Here is a 20,855-nt window from a genome sequence, read left to right on the forward strand (position 1 = left end):
TAGACATAGATTTAACACCATTGTGACTTCTCTTGAGACAGAACAACCCCAAAAGAAAACTTCAAAATGTGCAAGAGTGATAAATACCAAACTTTCTGATCTACAAATGTGTATGTATAAAATGCCAGCCATTTCTAGAATCATCCAGCGACCACATGTTCACGGCTAGGTGTCTGGTGTTGGCAGTGCTCATTGTTGGAACATGTCACATGTGTTGGCCCCAATTATTCTTATGTCATTTACCAAACATGTTTGCAGGGACGGGACAGTCTGGGGTCCTCGGTGGGTGAAAGCCCTTCTTTTTATAAGCAGAAACCCCAAGCAGCTGGCTGCTCTGGTGAGCCTGAAGGTGTCACTGTCTTTATGCTTTGGTGAACAATCAAATGTCAATAGCCTCTGGCGACCAGGGTGGGACAACACTGCAGTTTGGGTCGAATGTGTCTGGATCCATCCTGTTGACCCTAAACATGGAATAATTCTTCCATTTTCTCCATGTTGCAATAGTCTGGTCCCGCAGACCGCTTCAGCATGACCACATGGATAACAGTGAATTCATCTTGTGTCAGTTTCCACAGGTTTCCATTCCTCTTGCTGCATTAGATCTGCCAGCTGCAGAGTGTGTGGCCAAGATCTCATGATAAAACTGCACATCAGGGCTTCCCTGGTGGCGCAGTGGTTGAGAGCCCGCCTGCCGATGCAGGGGACACGGGTTCGTGCCCCGGTCCGGGAAGATCCCACATGCCGCGGAGCGGCTGGGCCCGTGAGCCATGGCCGTTGAGCCTGCGCGTCCAGAGCCTGTGCTCCGCAACAGGAGAGGCCACAACAGCGCGAGGCCCACATACCGAAAAAAAACAAAAAAAAACAAAAAACTGCACATCACAGCCCTTCAACCGCTGAATGCTGTGCAGCACTCAGATAAGCAGCTGCTTTAAGGCCCTGTTTAGGGGAGGAGACTGACTAGTGTAATTGATCGCATCACTTTTATTGGGCTGATCTGCAGATACATTCAGCAAGGAATTGTTCTGGTGTGGGCGAAAGCAGGACAAAACAGTGCCATGAATCTGCTCGTGAATCTGCTCTCAGAGAGCCGGGTCGGGGGGGTGGGGGGCTTGGGGGTGCGGTTCCTGGCTCCCCTTGTAACCTCGGGCTAATTCTTGCTTCTTGAGTTGATCTTCAAAAACCAGAAACTGGGGCTTCCCTGGTGGCGCAGTGGTTGGGAGTCTGCCTGCCGATGCAGCGGACATGGGTTCGTGCCCCGGTCCGGGAAGATGCCACGTGCCGCGGAGCGGCTGGGCCCGTGAGCCATGGCCGCTGAGCCTGCGCGTCCGAAGCCTGTGCTCCGCAGCGGGAGAGGCCACGACAGTGAGAGGCCCGCGTACCACACACACAAAAACCACAAAACCCAGAAACTGCTCCCATTCGAGCTTCTGCTGGCGCATCTGAGCAGTTTGCTTCCTTTCTGTCTCTGTCAATCTCAGAGGTGTCAGTTTTTTTGAAAATTCAGCTTTATATTTGTTTTGCTTTGCAAATATTCTTGATATTCCATGTTATATTTCTTTAAAAGGTCCCTTTTCAATTCATCTGTCCTTGGAAATGCAATCTCCTTCAGTTTCTTCATAATATCCTGCTTTTCAGGTACTCCACGTTGCTGGTAATCTTAATACCTGGGAAGCCTTCCTACAAACAAGATAATAAATTGATTATAAAGAACAAAGGCATTTGCCAAGTTTCCTCCCTTCAAATACACAAATGCCATCCTCTCCATCTCTATTCCAGATACAAAGAAGTGCCCCCTCCCAACAGACATGGAAAACAAACTTAACATTACCAAAGGGGAAGGAAGGGAGGGGATAAATTAGGAGACTGGGATTGACATGTACACACTACTATATATAAAACAGATAGCTAATAAGGACCTGCTGTATAGCACAGGGAACTATACTCAACATTTTGTAATAACCTATAATAGAAAAGAATCTGAAACAGGATAGATATATATGTATGTAGGTATTACTGAATCACTTTGCTGTACACCTGAAACTAATACAATATTGTAAATCAACTATACTCCAATAAAAAAAATAATTACCAAAAAAAAGTAGTGGCCTGGAGTGATATTTTCTTTGATGGTAACATTACAACCAAGGTTGATCAGAACATGGACTCACTCTTCTGGGCTGAGGGAAGCATCTTATTGTGAGGCATAGATAGCAGCTACTTTTTCCCCAGAATTCACAGAAAATTTCTGATCCATGTTGTCCTGTCTAAAAAATGAAGGTGTTCACTGTTTCTTCTCAATTACATCATCATATCACTTCAATCTAATCAGAAATATAGTGGGCCATAAGAGTTAGATCACCCATTTATTAGAAAAGGGTGTAACTCAGGAACAGGCAGATGGAAGAGATGCTTCAGGCGAGGGATGTGGGAAGGGGCTCAGAGCTCCCCTACCCTTTCCACACGCTACACTCCCGGCACCCCAACGTGTTCACCAACCTGGAAGCTCCAAAATTAACCTTTTTAAAGTGAACATTTCAGTGGCATTTAGTGCATTCACATTACTGTGCAACCATCCCCTGTATCCAGTTCCAGAACATTCCACTGCTCCAAAAGAGAACTCTGGACCCATTAAGCAGTTACTTCCTATCCTCCCTGCCCCCATCTCCTGGCCATTGCCAACCTGGTTTCTATTTCTATGGAATTACCAATTCTGAATATTTCACATAAATGGGGTCCTACCATATGTGACCTTCTGTGTCTGACCTCTTTCACTGAGCATAATACTTTCAAGGTTCATCCATGTTGGAGCATGTACAGTACTTCATTTCTTTTAATGGCTGAATGATATTCCATTGAATGTATATACCATAATTTGTTCATCCATTCATTAGCTGATGGACACTTGAGTTGTTTCCACCTCTTGGCTATTGTGAATAGTGCTACTCTGAATATGTGTGTACATGTAATTATTTGAGTACCTGTTTTGAATTCTCTTGGGTATAGACCTAGGATTGGAGTTGCTGGGTTATATGATAATTCTATGTTTAAAATTTTGAGGAACTGCCAAACTATTTTCCACAGATGTGGAACCATTTGACAGTCCATAGCAATGTACGAGGGCTCCAATTTCTCCACGTCCTTGCCAACACTTGTTATTCTCCGTTTTTTAAAAAAATTACTGTAGCAGGCCCTGTGGATGTGAAAAACACTGAAGTTTTGTGCCATGTCTGCACAATTGCAAACACCTGGGACGTCCAAGTAGTGCTGGATCCCCTAGCTGAGCCAAAGCTGTGCTATATTCTCAAGTTTCCCACATCTATTCTGGCTCACACTCTGGGCAACAAAGCTTTGTGTCATATAGAAAGTTGTTCAGCTTCAACACGTAAATTCAAATGTGAATCCACGGGGCCAAGTCAAGGGACCAATATCTGAAGCAGATCCTGCGCTGCCACCTCTGGCCTGTTCTTTCCATTCTGATCTTTGATTCTCCAGGTAAATCCTCTTGATGCACCACTGATTCTCCAGATATGCTGGGATGCACTCCTCAGATAAGCTGGGGTATGGTTGCATCCCAGCTTTGGTTCAGCCCGGGGATCTCTGCTCTGTAGGTTTCTTGTTAGGGTGGAAAGTAGTGACAATCACAGCTGATACAGGAGGACAAATCACTTTGGGAACCAGAGCCTTTCGTTCCTTTGACTGTAAAGATGGTGCGTGACATCAAAGAAGGAACGTCTTAGAGGTAGCTGCCACCTGTATCCCAGGCATAGGGTAGAAATATGGATGGAGAGAGAGAGAGAGAGAGAGGGAACCAGATCATTGGCGAAGAGGTAGTGGCTGAAGCCATGAGATCAGGTAACGTGTAATGGAACATGTGTCAGTTGGTGAAGAACTGGAATGAAATGTCCTGGTTTGATGTTTGGAGTATTCCTTTAATTTTAGTTACACTATCAGGAGAGAGGCTGGCTTGCATGCTGAGCCGGTCAGGGCAGCTCTAAGTCACACATTGCTGATGAGTGAGAACCTCTGTTATAAATGGAAATGTGAACTGTCAAGCGGTCCTTGGCTGAAACTACGTGCCGCACAGGATCGCCTATTTTCCTTATTGATTGCAAATACACGCAGGGAATAAAAAGCTGGTGTGTTGTCCCAAAACACGACTGAGAGTTTTCACGGCTGCGTATCTGAAGTGGGTGTAATTTAGATGTTTCATGATTTCTCTGACACCAGAAACATCCTTTGGTGGGGGTCTAATTTCTTATGGAAGTTTGGTTCCAGAAGCTATTTAAGAGCCTTTAGGAAAGACATCAAGTGGATAAGATGTATCTTAAAATATTGAAAGTGACAATTTCCTAGGTCCTCAGTTCTTCCTTTTCTGGTCTCTCTCCAGGGATCTGCTCCCACACTTGCCGGTTTAAGTCAGCCTCTAACTACAGTTGACCCTGGTCTGACCTCACTCTCTGGAATGCTCTGCCTGCCTCTGACTTTCACGGTATGTCAACATGCACTCCGATGGCATTCCTGACGGGATCTCTTTCTCCTGAGTTCTTGAAAGAATCCTGCTTCAGCAACTCCCAGGGAATGGTCGGAGAGCTGTTTTTTAGAAAGAGATTTGTCACACACCAAGGACAGCAGTCATTTACTTTGCACCCTTTTATGCATGGACTATTTGCATGGAAGGCTGTTCATTTCCATTCTCCTATTCTCCTGATCCATGAACATAGTATAGATTCTGAGATCTTCTTGACCCAAGTCTGAAATTTCTCATGAACACATAGCCCAATGCCTTACATCCCCCAGGGATTCTTATCACATTAGCCTGTGTATTTCCTTCAAAGCAGTTATCACAACCTGAAATTATCTTGTTTGTTTATTTGTTTATATGGTTACTGTCTATCTGCTCCATCTAGAAGGTAAGCTCCATGAGAGCAGTGTCTTCTCCCAGCATCTAGAGCAATGCTTGACCACATAGTAGGAGCTCATGAAATATTAGCTGAATGACTGATTTACAGAATCAGTAATTTTAAAATAATATAAAACTTATTAATTATATTTATAAATTTATAAATTAAAGTTAAACTATCCATTAACTCATCATCAGTGTCTTTTTTTGTCTCTCTTAAACAATGATATTGTCCAAATTTAATTGGTATTATGACCAAATGTCAATTAACTATATTAGTGGCTCTCAAAATTTTTGGATTCCCTTGACACTCAACAATTATTGAGGACTCCAAAGGGCTATTGTTTGTGTGGGCTATATCTATCATTATTTGGTGCAATAGAAATGAAAACTGAGAAGAGTTCAAAATATTTATTAATTCATTCATTACAAAATAATAAACCCATCATATATTGACATTAGTACCATACTTTTTTCTGTTTCCAAAACAAACAAAAAATGGGGAAGAGGGGCTTTGTTCTACATCTTTAGAAATCTCTTTAATGTCTGGCTTAATAGGGGACAGCTGGATTATCATAGCTGCTTCTGCATTCAGCGTGTGGTGACATCACATATCGTGTAGCCTTCAGCAAACCCCACTGTGCACGTATGAGAGAACAAGAATGAAAAATGTGAGTCATTCCTTGGTATTATTCTGAAAATAGTTTTGAGTTCACAGGTGCCTCAAGAGATTCTTGAGTGGCCCCAGGGATCCTTGAAGCACATTTTGAGAACAAATGAACAATATTAATGGAGAGGGATACTTTTCTTTGTCTTTGAACTGCATCACCTTTAAACACTGTATCTTCCTCTTCAACATCCGTAGCTTAGGTTAGTATTAAACTGCTTGTATTCCTCAAAAATGTATCATTGCCAAGGGCAGCCAGGATGCATAGTGAGGGATGAATGATGGAAAAGCGAACCAAAGGTCAATGTTTATTGCACTCTGAGTCATTCACACAGAAACAGAAACATCAATTATAAAAACATGAGCCTTTGCTGCATGCTCCATATTCTCCAAAGACTGTCTCTACTCTTTATAACAACACTTCCATGTAGGAATTACTAACCTCATTTTATAGACAAAGAAAGGAAAGCTCAGAAAATGTAAACAATCTGTCCGAGGTCAGCAAGCTAATGAGTGACAGAGTGCTGACTCTGGTACGCCAAAAGCATTTAGTTTTTTAACATCAAATACTAGATTACCATCACATGGGGAGAAAAAACACTGAAGCAATGAAGAGTTCACTGTATAAATGAATCAAAGAATTTTAAAAATACAGTTTTTTCTTCCTCTCTCGATGTGTAACTAAAAAGAAGTCAATGTTTTTTTCTCTGATTTGAAAAGTAATACATCTACAGAAAGTCTGAAGAGCAACAAAATATCCATCGATAGAAGACAGGTTACATTCACTGTGGTCTGTGGATAGATGGACCATGATCCAGTCATGAGAAGGAGGAAGGCACCTCTATGGGTACTGATACGGAACCACCTCTGAGAAATGTTCTATGGAAAAATAAGGCAGCGCAAGTTCTGCTTCTATTTAAAAAATGTGTGTCTTAACGTGCAGAAGTCACCGGTGTCTTCCATGAGCTCAACGAGAGTACCAACAGGAGATGGCTTATTTTTCTGTGATTCTAGTCCCTTTCTCCCCCATGTGCACACCTCGAGGTATTGTATGGGCAGATCCGTAACTTTTCAGGTCCTTTCAGAGAGTACAAAATGTCCCTCTCACAGCCAGTTCAAAACCACCATCTCTGCTTTTTCTCCTTCCCCACCTCCTCCTTCCCACTCCATCTCCATCTTTTTCTGAGTTGGGACCAGGAGAGATTAGGGGACTGGGGTGAAGCCTGCATCAGAGACATCCCTATAGGTTTCCCCCACCCCCCAACCCTCGCCCATTAGGGCAGCATCTACAACTGCCTCCAGAAGCCTGTCTCTCTCAAGGGCCCCATCTGTGGTTACTCAGAGGGCCTCTCATGGGACCCCCGCACTACCTCCTTCCTGATCTGGGTGATGTGCTCTTTAGAAGACCTCCCATGGCTCTCCTCCTTGGCTTCTTCCCCCAGCACCCATCCACAGCCTCTCTCTTCTGTTGCATGGTCAGGTGGCAGGTGGAGCCCTTCAAGTGGCTTCTGCCTTTCTTATCCCATATGCACTACTATATATAAAATAAATCATCAACAAGGATCTACTGGACAGCACAGGGAACCCTACTCAATACTCTGTAGTAACCGATATGGGAAAAGAATCTAAAAAAGAGTGGACATGTGTATATGTGTAACTGATTCACTGTGCTGTACACCTGAAACTAACACAATATTGTGCATCAACTATAATATAAAATAAAAATTAAATTAGAAAAAGAAGAGATGGCTTCTGCCTTGACAATTCCTCCAGCCTCCTTTACTCCGGGAGCTCACCAGTCCTCACCTTGACATGGCTGGTGTAGAGACTTCCCCACCGCTACCCTCCCTCTACTCACCCTGCTGGTAAGAAGCAGGCACTAGGCTCTGTATGTCTCCATCTTTCTCTCCCATCTTCTAGGGGATCCAGGCCAAATTCCCAAGAACTCTCCCGCTCTCTCTGCTCAGCCACACTGGGTTGGTCCTGAGAGTCTTCCCAGCACAACCAAGCTTCCAACCAGGGCCAGTGACCTAATTTTCAGGACCCAGTGCAAAATGGAAATGCAGGGTCCTTTGTTCCAAAAGCAAGAAAAAGTACGGTTAATGGCACTAAACTATAAACTTATTCCTTTAAAAATGTTTTATTAGTTATAAATCATAACGGGGATAAGAAAGCTACATGAGTAGCAATGTAACTTACAAATAGCAAAAAATACCATTCTGGGGTCATAATTTTATCTAATGCAATAATTTGCTAATGTGATATCTTGATTGATCATTAGGATTTTCTGGCTCACTTTTCTGCAAATTAATTTATTAAGTCATCAAATGTTATACTTTTAGTAGCTTCATTTTTAATTGACATAATTGAAAATGATGTCAGTTGCTCTTGGCAAATGCCTGTCTGTAAATATAATTTTTAATTTTGAGAAGGCTTGTTCTGTGGATGCAAGTTTCAGTTGCTTGTGTGATCCCCATAAGTTACAGGAGACATCAGATGAAACATTGAAATCGTTACTGTGCAAATTTACATTTAAACTTCAATTCAGACATACTCAGAAATGCTTAGCATGAAGAGATAGAACTATTGATCTAGGTGCTGATCTATAACATAAATTTACCCATCAGTTGGCCTATCTTTCTTGGATATGTGTTGTTGATTTCTGGAAAGAGGGGGTGATTTCCAGCTTGCTTCCCATTCCCAAAGCCTTGGAGATTAGGAGGAATGGAGTGAAAGGGAGCTTACTCTTTTATTTGTAGGATTTGCCACTGTTTTGTTTTTTTCTTTCTTTTTAATTAAAAAAGTTTAAAAAATTTTTTTGGCTTTTTAAACATGGGCATATCTTAATTGTTCAATAAAAAAACTCGTTAACAAGAAAAGGAACTCTTTAAGCAAGAAATGTGCGGTGACTTACAATCTCAGTACTTGGTTGCTCATTGGTAATATTTTGATTCTTGCTAGTCTTTCTAACACCTTGAATGTTTACATTTTTATAGTACTCTTTTTTTCTTTTTTTTTTTTTGCGGTACGCGGGCCTCTCACTGTTGTGGCCTCTCCCGTTGCAGAGCACAGGCTCCGGACGTGCAGGCTCAGCGGCCATGGCTCACGGGCCCAGCCGCTCTGAGGCATGTGGGATCTTCCCAAACCAGGGCATGAACCCGTGTCCCCTGCATTGGCAGGCGGACTCTCAACCACTCCGCCACCAGGGAAGCCCTATAGTACTCTTTTTATATTAGACGTAGGTATCTATAGTTCAGCATCTTCAATTCAGCTAAAAAATGGTAAGCCTGAAAAACTGCCAACTGTAGAGCATTGTCAGATCAAGTCTGCTTTTTCCTGGGGCTAAGTTTTTGGAAAGGTAGGCAGTCATCGGTCATTTTGGTGGTGTTTTTTAAAAAGAGAAGAGGTGTTTGCTAACAAATGAAGAGGATGCCACCAGAAGGTTATTTCCTGCACTAGACATTCCGTGTGTGCATACAGGAAGAGTCAAGGACTGGCTGCTCTGGACAGCGGTACCCCAGGGGCTGCTTGGTCTCCGGCTGCCTGATGTCAGGCGCGGCGAGAAGGCTGGCACCAGGCGGGCAGGCAGGCAGGCAGGGTAGCCTCCGGTCACGTGAAGCAGGGACAGCTCAGCAGGGCGTAAGGTGCTTCCTCTCATAGCAGCTCCCTGTCAAGGCCTCTCTGCCAGCTCCTCAAATAAAGACCGAAGGACACCGACATGCAAAATCAAAACCCCTGAGTTTTCCTATTTGCTTAAATAAATAAAACATTTAAAGTGCCTTTTTTAAAAAGTTACAAAATCCAAGTCAGATTTATTTCTATGGATTTCCATTTTCATGGAATATCTTTTTCCTTGCCCTTACTATCAGTCTGTATGTGTCTCTAGATCAGAAGTGGGCCATATACGGGTCTTGTTTTTGTATCCATTCAGCCAGTCTATCTGTGTCTTTTGGTTGGAGCATTTAATCCATTTACATTTAAGGTAATTATCGATATGTATGTTCTTGGTGCCATGTGTTGATTGTTTTGGATTTGTTTTTGTAGGTTGGATTTATTGCTATCATGAAAGGATGGTTTCACATTCAAAGATCAGTGAATACACTTAATGCAATTTTAACATATTAACGGACAAAGTAAGGGAACATAATCCTCTCGATAGATCTTCTGGTCGATTGATAAATTCCAATTCATTCAGGATACGAATTCTCAGCTAGCTAGGAATAGAAGGGAATTTCCTTAACCTAATAGAAAGTATCTACCAAAAACTTCCAACAAATAGCATACTTACGGTATAAACATGGCAAGAATTTCCTAGGAGTCAGGCCTGCATGCCCTGTGTCTCTGCGTAGCAGTTAGATAGATGAGAAAAACTTCATCAGTCAATAAAACCTCAAGAAACATAATACTGAACAAATAAAACAGGCAACAGAAGGATAGTCATAGCATGAAACATTTCCTCTAAATTCTGCTTTAGGTTCAGCCCAGCCATTTCGATACGTATTCTTGTCATCCTGCTCGTGTCAAAACATGTTCTAATTTCCATTATGGTCATATATGTGTGTGTGTGTATATATGTACATAAATATTTAAAAGAATGCTAAAAATTTTACTTTTTTAGTATTTATATATGTGTATATATATATATTTTAGGAATACTGAAAAATTTCTAAGCATGTCAAGTTTTTATTTGTTGTTGTTGATATCTTTAAAGTGGATTTCAAATTTTACAGAGAATGTGATGATGTCATGTTTATTTGGGGGTTGCTTGGTTTTCTTCTAGCCTAATGCATCTGTGTGTGCGTGTGTGCGCACGTGTGTGTGTGTGTGGCCTGGTCAATTCTGGTAAATGTTTTATAGCATTTAAAAATAATCTGAGGGCTTCCCTGGTGGCGCAGTGGTTGAGAGTCCGCCTGCCGATGCAGGGGACACGGGTTCGTGCCCCGTTCCGGGAAGATCCCACATGCCGCGGAGCGGCTGGGCCCGTGAGCCATGGCCGCTGAGCCTGTGCGTCCGGAGCCTGTGCTCCACAACAGGAGAGGCCGGAGCAGTGAGAGGCCCACGTACTGCAAAAAAAAAAAAATAAAAATAAAAATAAATAAATAAATAAATAAATAAAAATAAAAATAATCTGAGAGGCCCGCGTACCGCAAATAAACAAATAAATAAATAAAAATTTAAAAAAAATAAAAATAATCTGAGTGCACTCATCGTTGGGTCCAGAGATCTCTCCATATGTTCATCAGATCCATCTTTGAAATTGCTCAAACCTTGTATTTTCTTACTAATATTTTGGGTTGCTTGATCCAACAAATACTAAGAGACAGGGTGTGAAAAAATCACTTGCTATGGCTATAAATTGTCATCACATTCTATTTAGCATTACCAGGTATTTGTCGCCCAAAGGACTTGTGGACATCTAGTCTGTCACACTGGGGAAAGTAGAAGTCTCTGTTTTCTCCCTTCTTGATTATAAGAGAGATTTTTGGGGGAGAATAGATAATATATGCACATGGTTCAGAATTTGAAAGTACAGAAAGACATGTAGAACCCCAGTCTCTCTCCCTGGGGGCATCTCGTCTTACCCATTTCTTGTGAATCATTCCAGAGATTGCCTGTCTGTCTGCCTTTCTCCATGTCTTACATAGTCATTACCACTTATAGTATAGATGATTCTCTCGTCTCTACCTTGTTTATATTTTTTATTACTTTAAGAAAACATTTTATTTTTTATATTAATTTTATTCTATTTTATTTATTTATTTGGTTGCACTGGCTCTTAGTTGAGGCTTGCGGGCTCCTTAGCTGGGACATGCGAACTCTTAGTTGCAGTATGTGGGACCTAGTTCCCTGACCAGGGATCGAACCCAGGCCCCCTGCATTGTGAGCATGGAATCTTAACCACTGTGCCACCAGGGAAGTCCCCCTACCTTGTTTTTAATCCTTTAGAGATGTTCAGGGAAAAAAATCTCACCATATTTGCCTCATCTTTTTTTTTTTTTTTTTTTTTTTTTTGTGGTACGCAGGCCTCTCCCTGTTGTGGCCTCTCCCGTTGCGGAGCACAGGCTCCGGACGTGCAGGCTCAGCGGCCATGGCTCACGGGCCCAGCCGCTCCGCGGCATGTGGGATCTTCCCAGTCCGGGGCACAAACCCGTATCCCCTGCACCAGCAGGCAGACTCCCAACCACTGCACCACCAGGGAAGCCCGTTGCCTCATCTTTTGAATGGCTGCTTTTTCCATTGTGAGAAAAAAATATATCTTTATATATTATATACGTTATTATATGTCATATCTTATATGTATTATTTAACTATCTCCCATGAACGGTTATTTGTAGTGTTTCTAATGAATATTCTTGCACCTATATCATTCCTGTGTGTATCTGGAGAAAGCATTTCTATGATATGAGCATATCAAAGGCATGAACATCTTAAGTTTTTCTGGACGACTGGCCAATTGTCTCAACATCATTTACTGGGTAGTTCATTTTCCCCTCAACTATTTGAAATGCTGTCTTTATTGTAAGTGAAATTTCTATATGTTTGCGTCTGTTTTGATATTTTTCTATCCTGAGCCCCTGATATGTGTGTTTGTGTGTATTTGTGTGTGGGTATTGATGGGCCGTGCTTGGTAATAAATTAATATCTGGAGAGGCAGTCCCCCCTCATTATTTGCTAGACTATTGTTAATTTTTCCAAATGAGCCTTATAATTAGTTTGTTTACTTCTGCAAAACAAAATCAAAACATAAAACAAAACTATAAAACTTTGTGGTTTTTATTAGTTAAATTTAGAAATTTATTTAGGGGTCATCAACACTGCTGTGATGTTGCAGAACAGTGAGATGCTTTCCATTTGTTCAAAGCTGCTGTGGGGTCCTTCAGGGGTGTTTCTAGTTTTCTCCATGTGGATCTGTTTTGCTTCTTGTTAAATTGATCTGCAGGTCCTTCATGTCTTTGTCACGCAGCTTCATACATTTTCAGGCCATGTGGTTAGGGATGTACCAGTACAGAATTATTACCTCTTCTCTTTTTTTTTTGCTCTTTTATCATTATGAAATATATCCCTATTTCTAATACTATCTTTTTGTCTTAACTACTGTATTTTTCTCCAGTATTAATAGAGCTGTATTAGTTTTTTTTTGACTAGTATTTACCTAATATATCTTTTTCCCATTTTTGGCTTTCAACTTTTTAGTGTTATTTTTAGGTATACCTCTTTTTTTATTGAGATGTAATTGAGATTTATCATTATATTTTTTTATTTATTTTATTTTTTATCAACGTATAGTTGATTTACAATGTTGTGTTAATTTCTGCTGTACAGCAAAGTGACTCAGTTATACACACACACACACACATTATATACTGATATATAAATGTACATTCTTTTTCATGTTCTTTTCCATTATGGTTTATCCCAGGATACTGAATATAGTTCCCTGTGCTCTACATTAGGACCTTGTTGTTTATCCATCCTGTATATAAGAGTTGAGCATCTGCCAATCCCAAACTCCCACTCCATCCCTCCCTCAACCCCCTCCCCCTTGGCAACCACAAGTCTGTTTCTCTCTGTCTGTGAGTCTGTTTCTGTTTTGTAGATACGTTCATTTGTGTCATATTTTAGATTCCACAGATAAGTGATATCATATGGTATTTGTCTTTCTCTTTCTAACTTACTTCACTTAGTATGATCATCTCTAGGTTCATATCCACATTATATTAGTTTCAAGTATACAGCTTGATTTGATATTTGTATATATTACAAAATGGTCACCACAGTAGGTCTAGTTAACATCCATCACCACACAGAGTCACAAAATTTTTTCTGTGTGTGATAAGAACTTTTAAGACCTACTTGCTTAGCAACTTCCAAATGTACACTAGAGCACTGTTAACTATAATGGCCATGCTGTACAGTACACTCCGCGTTTATCTTATAACTGGAAGTTTGTACCTCTTGATTCTCTCCATCCATTTTGACTGGTTGGGCAACCACCAATCTGTGCTCTGTATCGATGAGTTTTTTGTTTTTGTTTTTTTTAGATTCCACATATAGTGACATCATACAGCATTTATCTTTTTCTGTCTGACTTTTTCACTCAGCATAATGCCCTCAGGGTCCATCCATGTTGTTGCAAATGGAAAGATTTTCTTCTTTTTTATGGTTAAATAATATTCCTTATTTTCCTCTTTTACAAAATTTTTAAATTGAAGTATAGTTGATGTACAGTAATATCATATAAGTTACAGGTGCACAATATAGTGTTTCACAATTTTTAAAGGTTATCCTCCATTTCTAGTTATTATAAAATATTGGCTCAATTCCCTGTGTTGTACAATATATTCTTATAGCTTATTTTTATACCTAATAGTTTGTACCTCTTTATCCCCTATCCCTATATTGTCCTCCCCCCTTCAATCTCCCCACTGGTAACCACTAGTTTGTTCTCTATATCTGTGAGTCTGTTTCTTTTTTGTTATACTCACTAGTTTGCTGCATTTTTTTAGATTCCACACATAAGTGATATCATACAGTATTTGTCTTTCTCTGTTAATATTCCTTATTTTCTTTATCCACCTATCCATGGATAGATTCTTAGGTTGCTTCCATGTCTTGGCTATTGTAAATAATGCTGCAATGACCATGGGGTTGCAGATATCTCTTCAAGTTAGTCTTCTCATTTCCTTTGGATATATACTCAGAAGTGGAATTGCTGGATCAAAAGGTAGTTCTATTTTTAATTTTTTGAAGGAAACTCCATATTCTTTTCCATAGTGGCTGCACCACTTCACCCCACAGATAACATTATTCTGGGACTATTTAAAAGGTTAATTGATCAGTTCAAGAGTTCCCAGACAACCCAGCTACTATACATTTGAGGCCCAAATCCACTTGAGGCTGGAGGTTTCAGGGGAAATTTTCCATATTACCCAGAACTCAGAGGAAGACAAGCGTTGTCTTTCTGAGCTAATGGATAGTTTTTCTCCCTTTTACAGTGTGGGTAGACCTTCAAAGACCTCGCTTTTATGCAGGGGTCCTAGTTTCAGTTCCTTGCCTCATGTAGGTCTGAGGCTTCACCTCCCATTTCTGTGTAGGCTATGCAATCTAAGCCTGCTGTTTACCGGGTCTAATAGCCTGTCTCTCCCTGCCAGTCATAGCATTGGCTTGCCCCCTTCTAGGTCTGCTCTTTTTGTTTGTACTTTTTATTTGCCATGTTTGCCTGTGTCATGTTTTGGCTCCTGAGGTTTCCCTGTCCTTATTGAGAACTTAGTCATACATTAAAAACATTGTTATATGGGATCCAAAATTTCCGGGTGATGATAATCAGAAATTTTCCCTTTTATCATAATCTTCCATCTTGGTAGTTACGCATCCATCCAGCCATTCATTCATTTATTCATGTGCCTAATATGTGCCAGGCACTGGTGGTACAAAGGTGACAAGAATACATAAAACCCCAGGGGCTAAGAATCCGCCTCCAATGCAAGGGACACGGGTTCGAGCCCTGGTCTGGGAAGATCCCACATGCTGCGGAGCAACTAAGCGCATGGGCCACAACTACTGAGCCTGCGCTCTAGAGCCTGCGAGCCACAACTGCTGAGCCCACGTGCCACGACTACTGAAGCCCGCACTATAGAGCCCGTACTCCACAACAAAAGAAGCCACTGCAATGAGAAGCCCATGCACCACAACAAAGAGTAGCCCCTGCTTGCCTCAACTAGAGAAAACCCGCATGCAGTACAACAAAGACCCAATGCAGCCAAAAAATAAATTAAAAAAAACCAAAAAAACCCAGCGTCACCCCCCCCCCCACACACACACACACAGTCACTATATTAGTTGATGGCTGGGTTAATTAGCTTGATTGTTTAATCATTATATAAGGCATACTTACAGCAAAACATCACATTGTACACCTTAAAAATATGCAATTTTTAAATTTGTCAATCATACCTCAATGCATCTGGGGAATAAAAGACGATAGAAGCTTGAGTTGATGAAGAAAACTTTTTGGAGGGGGTGGAACTTAAGCTGAACTGTGAAGATTAAGGGAAAGGAGACCGAGGTGTATTGAGTGCTCAGTGTGCCTGGTGCTGTTCTAGGTGCCGAGGTACAAAATGGGAGAGAAGCTCTACCTTTAAGGAGTCTCTAAATGAGTGGAGAGAGCCAGAGATGGTTGAGGAAATAGGTCCTGGCAGTGTGGCATGGGCCATGTGCTCCAGTGGGGAGGCATAGACTGCCAGGGGAGCAGAGAAGAGGTCTTCAAGGAGATGTTTAAGTTGAATTTTGAAAAATGAGTGGCCATTTGCACGATGAAGCCATAATGAAAGAGACTAACAGTTTTGACTGCATACACTTGAAAATTTACATATGAAAATAATAATGGTTGATATTTATTGAGCATTTACTATGTGCCAGCTATAGGTTTTTCAGCATTACGTTTTATCAGGTTGAGGATGCTCTACTTGGGTCAATTTCAGAAGCTCATCAACTTAGATAGAAAGGGCTGATCATCAGAATAGTGTCCTCCAATAGAGAACAGACTTGTGGTTGCCAAGGGGGAGGGGAGGTGGGGGACGGATGGATTTGGAGTTGGGATTAGCAGATGCAAACTATTATATATAGGATGGATAAACAACAAGGTTCTACTGTAGAGCACAGGAAACTAGATTCAATATCCTGAGATAAACCATAATGGAAAAGAATATGAAAAAGGACGTATGTATATTATAAGTGAATCACTTTGCTGTCCAGCAGAAATTAACCCAACGTTGTAAATCAACTCTACTTCGATAAAATAAATTTAAAAATAAGAGAATAGTGTCCTTCACCAGAATGCAGCAAAGCACTAACAAATTAGTGGTCTAGTTTGTAAGAGACTGCTGAAATGTATTAAGACATCACAGATACATCTGTTTTGCCAAGGACTCAAAGAGCAGCCTGAACTTTTATGATTTGCTGGATTCAGGAGCAGATGATGGGCCGCCTTTCTGCTAATTAGATTATTTTACCCACCAAATCGTCGTGGAGAAATCCTGGGAAGAGCAGTAGCTTATGCACACTGTACTATTTGTCTACAGGCAAAGGTAAGCTCAACAGAGAAGGAGAGTGGGAGACCATGACCAACTTCATTTCCACAAAGAGTTGGATGCCGGGGGACCTCTTAAACCAGCTATTGCCGTCTGCACCAGGATATCAACGTAGACCTCGGAGCGACTGCATGTCCGTGGATTATGTTGTATTAATACAGCAGTGGGTTTGCTTTGTGAAAGAGGGAGGGCAGAGTAAAAGGGAGAAGACATCTGTTACTTCTAGTGAGTTAAGCCTTCTAAAAATATTTCTTTTTTAGTGACCACTTGTTCTTTTGACCCTTTGATCTTTTACTTTGGATATAGGGCCTTTTCAACTCCCCCACTTTTTCCTCTCTGTGTTTGTAAAATGGTGATAATGCCTGAACCACAGAAAGAGAGACTTCACTTTGCATCCACATGTTTTTGGAGATGAGAGGTTGTGGGGATAAAGGAAGAAACCTTCTGATTCTTCTTGCAAAGACAGAAGAGCTTCATTCGCAAAAATTGTGTTCATTCCATTGATTCTCAGGAAACACTCTTGAAGCTCCGTGATCAAGTCCGACATATTTAGTGATTCAGTGAACAGCTGATTGATCAGCATGAGAGAAAAGATTCTCTCAGGAACCGGCCAACTTTGTAATAAATTTCACCTTCGTCAGGCTGACGTTGGGACTGGGCAGAGAAGACCCCATGAGGTTTTGGAATGTCTTCATGAGTATGGAGTCTTGAGAGTGTCAGTGGCTTTCCAGGGGACTGTGCTGTGAAGGTCACTGGGCTGTAGTCTGCTATGATGTCAGGAGATGCACGCTCTTGATTTTAAGGAGATGCTTCTTCTCTGTTTTCCTCTCTCTCTTCCTCTTCCTCTCTCCTCCCTTCCTTCCCCCCTTTCTCCTCTTCCTTCTCCTCTTTTTCTTTCTTCTTCTTTTAAATAAGAGTTCCCCCTCCCTCTTCATATTCTAAGGATAAATTATGCTCACCGTGGAAAGCAACAACACGGTATGGCTGTTGCTCCCGAATCAAGCTTGAGTTAGAAATCTGGTCCCATTGTTGACTAGCTGTGTCACCTTGCAGAAGTCATGCATCTGATCCACCCCAGTTACCCAGATGTTAATGGGTGTACTCAGGCTAGTTACAGCCCAGAGCTGACGTCATATGGATTTCACCAGACGTTCATGTCCACACATATGTGCCAGGCACATAACGAGAGCTCCAAATATTGTGCTATCAATAAAAAATCCAAAAAACACAGACAACTAAAGCTACCTATAATTCGATAGCTGGGAAATACATTTTACCTGCAGGTACACTTTTACCATCTATGGTTTTCAAATGAAGGTCAACCAAATGAGTTAATGAATATTTATTTAGCCAGACACTCTGCTATGTAGTGAGAGGCATGTAGTTACAATTTAGTCAACGTTTTCTGACTTTCTCCTGAGCTAATCATCCTTCTAGTAGTCATTCATTCATCACACTCTTTCAAAGGTATTTCTAGCACTTTTTGTGTACCAGATGCTATTCTAAGTATTGGAGACACAACAGGGATCAAAGCAAAAACTTGGCTCTTGTGAAACTTACATTTCTGTGTGTGTGTGAGAGAGAAGAAGGGGGGAGAGACTAAACAAACTAGCAAAATATATATAAGTCACACGGTGGTAAATATGGAGTAATCGTGTGTAGAACAGGCTTCGTGTTGGAGGTGGGTGGAAGGTTGCATTTGGAATAAGACAGTCAGCTGGCGTTTGAGCACAGACCCGAAGGAGCTGGGGCTCGAGCCCTGAGGCTGGGGGGGGGGTAACTCAGCGTTTCAGGTGGATGTAACAGCCAGCACCGAGGAGTATCTGCCTCGTTTGAACAGCAGCAAGGACCACGATGTGGCCGGAGGGTGTGCAGGCGGGAAAGCAGAAGGGCTGAGATCATAGGACAGTGGGGGCTGCTGTGAGTCTTCTCTGCCCCATTTCCAACCTCACTGGCCTGAGATCTGCTTTGACCAGTGAAACGCAAGAGGAACCGATATGGGTCTTTCCTCTACAGAAGCTTTAGGAGCTAATGCTTCTGTCCCGCTGCCAGGATGTTCTAGAAAGACGCCACTTTTAAAAACTGAGATCTGGTGTGAAGATAATATGGAACCATATTTCAGGCCACCTGGTAGAATTGTAGTGTGAGTGAGAAATAAACTTTCATATGGCTCTTTTTCCAGGCTGTTTTTGGATTGGGCTTGTCCTGAAGTTGCATTTGCAAAGCACTTTGTAGAGCATTTTAAAAAGTTATATTGTCTGTACCCAAAAACGAAGTGGGGAGAAGCTCCTGGAATCAGTGGGCCCTCCCCTTGCCCCTCCCCTGCTTTCTGCAGCCAGCCTGGGGGGTCACAGCCTCCATTACGTCAACAGCAGCCCAATTTGTCTCCCTGCCAGACTCTTCCCACACTGAAGCCAAAGTAACATTTCAACATGCAAATTTAATACTGTCTCTTTCCTATTTAAAGTCCTTCAGTGGAAAAGTAAAAAAATAAATGGAGAGTCTGAAAAGGTGAAGCGTCAAAAATATTAAAAGGAAATTCTTCACAATGGTATGTGATCGTTTCTGGGTAGTGGGGTTGCGGGTGATTTCTAATGTTCTTTTTTGTATTTTTCCACACTAAAACTGTTTTTAAAAACCCCACATAGTCCAAAAAAGCCCTTTACCAGCTCCCTGTTTCTAGATGTGGCAGATTAAAGATGGCCCAGGAGCTTTGACTCTCCTTCCATTGAGAGATCGGTTTCAGTGCCCTTCCCTTTGGAACCGGGCTGGCTGAAGTCTTGTGTTTGACCAAGAGCCTGTGGCAGGAATAGGTTCTGGGACTTCCGGGTTAGGTCATCAAAAGCCACGCAGATTTTGCCTGGCTCTCTCGGGATGCTCTCTCTCCGGGAGCTCTGGGCCCTCGTGGAAGAAGTCTGGCATCTTGAGACGTCCGTCCTGTGAGCAAGGCCATCTGAATCCTTCAGGCCAGCCCATCCTCTGGCTCAACACCACCCAGTGACCTCAGTGGACACCACATGGAACAGAAGAATCACTCAACCGCATTCTGCCAAAATTCCTGATCCACAAAATCAGGAGATACCATACTGCGATTGTTGCTTTAAGTGCTGGGTTAATTCGTTTGGTGGCGATCAATAACTAGAATTCCAGAAGACAAAGAAAGGCTTGTCAGCAGGGCTGAGGTCCTCCCACATCTGGCTCCACCTACGTTTCCCCTCCTCTCTCCCTTCCCCTCCTGAGCTTTCTGCTAATCTCGGACTTCTTATAGGTTCTTGAACCCACTATGGTCTTTACTCTCCATGGTTTTGTCCATGCTGGGCCTCTTTTTTTTTTTTTTTTTTTTTTTGCGGTACGTGGGCCTCTCACTGTTGCGGCCCCTCCCATTGCGGACCACAGGCTCCGGACGCGCAGGCCCAGTGGCCATGGCTCACAGGCCCAGCCGCTCCGCGGCATGTGGGATCCTCCCAGACCGGGGCACGAACCTGCGTCCCCTGCATCAGCAGGTGGACTCTCAACCACTGCACCACCAGGGAAGCCCCTCTTTTTTTTTTTTTTTAACAACAGCTTTATTGACGTCTAATTGATTTTTTTTAAAAATGACATGTTTAATGTATGTGCGTGTGTGGTAAGAAAGCTTAACATGAGATCTACCTTCTTAACAAATTTTTAGGTGCATAATATTTTAACACTAGACACAAGGCTTTACAGATCTCTATAACTTACTCATCTTTTAAAAAAAATTTTATTTTATATTGGGGTAGAGTTGATTGACAATGTTTTGTTTCATAAGAACTTGTCTTGCATAACTGACCCTTTCTACCCATTGAAGGACATCTCTCCACGTGCCCCTCCCCCAGCCCCTCCCCGTTCTAGTCTCTGCTTCTACGAGTTTGATAGTTTAGATTCCTCCTAGCAGTGGCATTTTACATGCTCAGTGAAATAAGCCAGTTTCAGAAGGACAAACCCAGACGATTCCACTTGCATGCTGGGCCTCTTTTCTGCTTTTTTCCATCTGCCTGGACTGCTCGTGCTAATGTTGTGCGTTGTACCCGCTTCGGTGGTGCTCGTCTACGCATCACATCTGTTCCCAGGTCCTTCTCTTCCGTTGGTCTGCGTATCAGTGCCTGTTGCTGCTGCATCAAATTACCACAAACTTAGTGTCTTAAGACACTGCAAACTTATCTGGAGTCCAGGAAGT

General features: G+C 42.0%; 1 pseudogene across 1 annotated transcript; it reads right to left on the minus strand.

Annotated features, from left to right (window-relative positions):
• Window positions 1-876: 876 nt before the first annotated feature.
• On the minus strand, window positions 877-1,837 carry LOC308607044 (AMSH-like protease; annotated as a pseudogene). The gene is made up of 2 exons: window positions 1,410-1,837; window positions 877-1,187 (listed from the first exon to the last, which is right to left on the minus strand). The product of its transcript is annotated as an AMSH-like protease (transcript).
• Window positions 1,838-20,855: the final 19,018 nt, after the last annotated feature.

The sequence above is a fragment of the Mesoplodon bidens genome (genome assembly GCF_964165515.1).
Source record: "Mesoplodon bidens genome assembly, chromosome: 19".
NCBI classification, from domain to species: domain Eukaryota; kingdom Metazoa; phylum Chordata; class Mammalia; order Artiodactyla; family Ziphiidae; genus Mesoplodon; species Mesoplodon bidens.